The sequence below is a fragment of the Pipistrellus hanaki genome, assembly GCF_964339955.1.
Source record: "Pipistrellus hanaki genome assembly, chromosome: 12".
NCBI lineage: Eukaryota > Metazoa > Chordata > Mammalia > Chiroptera > Vespertilionidae > Pipistrellus > Pipistrellus hanaki.
Genome location: NC_140514.1, coordinates 65,214,213 through 65,220,212, shown reverse-complemented (window position 1 = coordinate 65,220,212; position 6,000 = coordinate 65,214,213).

The following is a 6,000-nucleotide window of genomic DNA, read 5'->3' as shown; positions in this document are numbered from 1 at the left end:
TGTTATACAAGGCAGAATACTATTGAAATAGAGAAAGAAACACGTTTGGCAGCTTTGGAATGCCTTACACTTCACTGAAATGTAGTACTACACTCTATAACACAGTTATGAGACAATGTTCCCTAGCTCCCTCAGTTCATAACAGTGTGTAGGAAGTTGTTTGATAAAGTGGGGAAAGCTTATACTTGGACCAGAAGGCAGAATATAGGAAACTACATGAAAACATGAATAATTCAGTGAAAATGACTGTAAACAGATGAGAACATGTTTAGAACAGCTGAAAGAGATTCTCCAGGTCAGTTCTTAGTGTAGAAAAGGTAGCTAATATCCGGGAAATACTTAATTCGAGTTAAGATTACATGAAACACTGTGTGAATCCTATATTCTTTACTTAAAGGCGACTAGAGTGGTAAATGTGTGTTATACAAGGCAGAATACCATTAAAATAGAGAAAGAAACACGTTCGGCAGCTTTGCAAAGCCTTACACTTCACTGAAATGTAGTACTACACTCTATAACACAGTTGAGAGACAATGTTCAATAGCTGCCTCAGTACTTAACAGTGTGTAGGAAGTTGTTTGATAAAGTGGGCAAAGCTTATACTTGGACCAGAAGGCAGAATATAGGAAACTACATGAAAACATGAATAATTCAGTGAAAATGACTGTAAACAGATGAGAACTTGTTTAGAACAGCTGAAAGAGAATCTCCAAGTCAGTTCTTAGTGTAGAAAATGTAGCTAAGATAATGGAAATCCTTAATTCCAGTTAAGATCACATGAAACACTTTATGAATCCTATATCCTTTACTTAAAGGAGACTAGAATGGTAAATGTGTGTTATACAAGGCAGAATACCATTGAAATAGAGAAAGAAACACGTTCGGCAGCTTTGGAAAGCCTTACACTTCACTGAAATGTAGTACTGCACTCTATAACAAAGTTGAGAGACAATGTTCAATAGCTGCCTCATTACTTAACAGTGTGTAGGAAGTTGTTTGAAAAAGTGGGCAAAGCTTATACTAGGGCCAGAAGGCAGAATATAGGAAACTAGGAAAGCCTTACACTTCACTGAAATGTAGTACTACACTCTATAACACATTTTAGAGACAATGTTCCCGAGCTGCCTCAGTTCATAACAGTGTGTAGGAAGTTGTTTGATAAAGTGGGCAAAGCTTATACTTGGGCCAGAAGGCAGAATATAGGAAACTACATGAAAACATGAATAATTCAGTGAAAATGACTGTAAACAGATGAGAACTTCTTTAGAACAGCTGAAAGAGAATCTCCAAGTCAGTTCTTAGTGTAGAAAGGGTAGCTAAGATCCGGGAAATCCTTAATTCCAGTAAAGATCACATGAAACACTGTATGAATCCTATATTCTTTACTTAAAGGAGACTAGAGTGGTAAATGTGTGTTATACAAGGCAGAATACTATTGAAATAGAGAAAGAAACACGTTTGGCAGCTTTGGAATGCCTTACACTTCACTGAAATGTAGTACTACACTCTATAACACAGTTATGAGACAACGTTCCCTAGCTCCCTCAGTTCATAACAGTGTGTAGGAAGTTGTTTGATAAAGTGGGGAAAGCTTATACTTGGACCAGAAGGCAGAATATAGGAAACTACATGAAAACATGAATAATTCAGTGAAAATGACTGTAAACAGATGAGAACTTGTTTAGAACAGCTGAAAGAGAATCTCCAAGTCAGTTCTTAGTGTAGAAAAGGGAGCTAAGATAAGGGAAACCCTTAATTCCAGTTAAGATCACATGAAACACTGTGTGCATCCTATATTCTTTACGTAAAGGAGACTAGAGTGGTAAATGTGTGTTATACAACGCAGAATACCATTGAAATAGAGAAAGAAACACGTTCGGCAGCTTTGGAAAGCCTTACACTTCACTGAAATGTAGTACTACACTCTATAACACAGTAGAGAGACAATGTTCCCGAGCTGCCTCAGTTCATAACAGTGTGTAGGAAGTTGTTTGATAAAGTGGGCAAAGCTTATACTTGGGCCAGAAGGCAGAATATAGGAAACTACATGAAAACATGAATAATTCAGTGAAAATGACTGTAAACAGATGAGAACTTGTTTAGAACAGCTGAAAGAGAATCTCCAAGTCAGTTCTTAGTGTAGAAAATGTAGCTAAGATAATGGAAATTCTTAATTCCAGTTAAGATCACATGAAACACTTTATGAATCCTATATTCTTTACTTAAAGGAGACTAGAGTGGTAAATGTGTGTTATACAAGGCAGAATACCATTGAAATAGAGAAAGAAACACGTTCGGCAGCTTTGGAAAGCCTTACACTTCACTGAAATGTAGTACTACACTCTATAACAAAGTTGAGAGACAATGTTCAATAGCTGCCTCATTACTTAACAGTGTGTAGGAAGTTGTTTGATAAAGTGGGCAAAGCTTATACTAGGGCCAGAAGGCAGAATATAGGAAACTAGGAAAGCCTTACACTTCACTGAAATGTAGTACTACACTCTATAACACATTTTAGAGACAATGTTCCCGAGCTGCCTCAGTTCATAACAATGTGTAGGAAGTTGTTTGATAAAATGGGCAAAGCTTATACTTGGGCCAGAAGGCAGAATATAGGAAACTACATGAAAACATGAATAATTCAGTGAAAATGACTGTAAACAGATGAGAACTTCTTTAGAACAGCTGAAAGAGAATCTCCAAGTCAGTTCTTAGTGTAGAAAGGGTAGCTAAGTTCCGGGAAATGCTTAATTCCAGTAAAGATCACATGAAACACTGTATGAATCCTATATTCTTTACTTAAAGGAGACTACAGTGGTAAATGTGTGTTATACAAGGCAGAATACTATTGAAATAGAGAAAGAAACACGTTTGGCAGCTTTGGAATGCCTTACACTTCACTGAAATGTAGTACTACACTCTATAACACAGTTATGAGACAATGTTCCCTAGCTCCCTCAGTTCATAACAGTGTGTAGGAAGTTGTTTGATAAAGTGGGGAAAGCTTATACTTGGACCAGAAGGCAGAATATAGGAAACTACATGAAAACATGAATAATTCAGTGAAAATGACTGTAAACAGATGAGAACATGTTTAGAACAGCTGAAAGAGATTCTCCAGGTCAGTTCTTAGTGTAGAAAAGGTAGCTAATATCCGGGAAATACTTAATTCGAGTTAAGATTACATGAAACACTGTGTGAATCCTATATTCTTTACTTAAAGGCGACTAGAGTGGTAAATGTGTGTTATACAAGGCAGAATACCATTAAAATAGAGAAAGAAACACGTTCGGCAGCTTTGCAAAGCCTTACACTTCACTGAAATGTAGTACTACACTCTATAACACAGTTGAGAGACAATGTTCAATAGCTGCCTCAGTACTTAACAGTGTGTAGGAAGTTGTTTGATAAAGTGGGCAAAGCTTATACTTGGACCAGAAGGCAGAATATAGGAAACTACATGAAAACATGAATAATTCAGTGAAAATAACTGTAAACAGATGAGAACTTGTTTAGAACAGCTGAAAGAGAATCTCCAAGTCAGTTCTTAGTGTAGAAAATGTAGCTAAGATAATGGAAATCCTTAATTCCAGTTAAGATCACATGAAACACTTTATGAATCCTATATCCTTTACTTAAAGGAGACTAGAATGGTAAATGTGTGTTATACAAGGCAGAATACCATTGAAATAGAGAAAGAAACACGTTCGGCAGCTTTGGAAAGCCTTACACTTCACTGAAATGTAGTACTGCACTCTATAACAAAGTTGAGAGACAATGTTCAATAGCTGCCTCATTACTTAACAGTGTGTAGGAAGTTGTTTGAAAAAGTGGGCAAAGCTTATACTAGGGCCAGAAGGCAGAATATAGGAAACTAGGAAAGCCTTACACTTCACTGAAATGTAGTACTACACTCTATAACACATTTTAGAGACAATGTTCCCGAGCTGCCTCAGTTCATAACAGTGTGTAGAAAGTTGTTTGATAAAGTGGGCAAAGCTTATACTTGGGCCAGAAGGCAGAATATAGGAAACTACATGAAAACATGAATAATTCAGTGAAAATGACTGTAAACAGATGAGAACTTCTTTAGAACAGCTGAAAGAGAATCTCCAAGTCAGTTCTTAGTGTAGAAAGGGTAGCTAAGATCCGGGAAATCCTTAATTCCAGTAAAGATCACATGAAACACTGTATGAATCCTATATTCTTTACTTAAAGGAGACTAGAGTGGTAAATGTGTGTTATACAAGGCAGAATACTATTGAAATAGAGAAAGAAACACGTTTGGCAGCTTTGGAATGCCTTACACTTCACTGAAATGTAGTACTACACTCTATAACACAGTTATGAGACAACGTTCCCTAGCTCCCTCAGTTCATAACAGTGTGTAGGAAGTTGTTTGATAAAGTGGGGAAAGCTTATACTTGGACCAGAAGGCAGAATATAGGAAACTACATGAAAACATGAATAATTCAGTGAAAATGACTGTAAACAGATGAGAACTTGTTTAGAACAGCTGAAAGAGAATCTCCAAGTCAGTTCTTAGTGTAGAAAAGGGAGCTAAGATAAGGGAAACCCTTAATTCCAGTTAAGATCACATGAAACACTGTGTGCATCCTATATTCTTTACGTAAAGGAGACTAGAGTGGTAAATGTGTGTTATACAACGCAGAATACCATTGAAATAGAGAAAGAAACACGTTCGGCAGCTTTGGAAAGCCTTACACTTCACTGAAATGTAGTACTACACTCTATAACACAGTAGAGAGACAATGTTCCCGAGCTGCCTCAGTTCATAACAGTGTGTAGGAAGTTGTTTGATAAAGTGGGCAAAGCTTATACTTGGGCCAGAAGGCAGAATATAGGAAACTACATGAAAACATGAATAATTCAGTGAAAATGACTGTAAACAGATGAGAACTTGTTTAGAACAGCTGAAAGAGAATCTCCAAGTCAGTTCTTAGTGTAGAAAATGTAGCTAAGATAATGGAAATCCTTAATTCCAGTTAAGATCACATGAAACACTTTATGAATCCTATATTCTTTACTTGAAGGAGACTAGAGTGGTAAATGTGTGTTATACAAGGCAGAATACCATTGAAATAGAGAAAGAAACACGTTCGGCAGCTTTGGAAAGCCTTACACTTCACTGAAATGTAGTACTACACTCTATAACAAAGTTGAGAGACAATGTTCAATAGCTGCCTCATTACTTAACAGTGTGTAGGAAGTTGTTTGATAAAGTGGGCAAAGCTTATACTAGGGCCAGAAGGCAGAATATAGGAAACTAGGAAAGCCTTACACTTCACTGAAATGTAGTACTACACTCTATAACACATTTTAGAGACAATGTTCCCGAGCTGCCTCAGTTCATAACAATGTGTAGGAAGTTGTTTGATAAAATGGGCAAAGCTTATACTTGGGCCAGAAGGCAGAATATAGGAAACTACATGAAAACATGAATAATTCAGTGAAAATGACTGTAAACAGATGAGAACTTCTTTAGAACAGCTGAAAGAGAATCTCCAAGTCAGTTCTTAGTGTAGAAAGGGTAGCTAAGATCCGGGAAATCCTTAATTCCAGTAAAGATCACATGAAACACTGTATGAATCCTATATTCTTTACTTAAAGGAGACTAGAGTGGTAAATGTGTGTTATACAAGGCAGAATACTATTGAAATAGAGAAAGAAACACGTTTGGCAGCTTTGGAATGCCTTACACTTCACTGAAATGTAGTACTACACTCTATAACACAGTTATGAGACAATGTTCCCTAGCTCCCTCAGTTCATAACAGTGTGTAGGAAGTTGTTTGATAAAGTGGGGAAAGCTTATACTTGGACCAGAAGGCAGAATATAGGAAACTACATGAAAACATGAATAATTCAGTGAAAATGACTGTAAACAGATGAGAACATTTTTAGAACAGCTGAAAGAGATTCTCCAGGTCAGTTCTTAGTGTAGAAAAGGTAGCTCATATCCGGGAAATACTTAATTCGA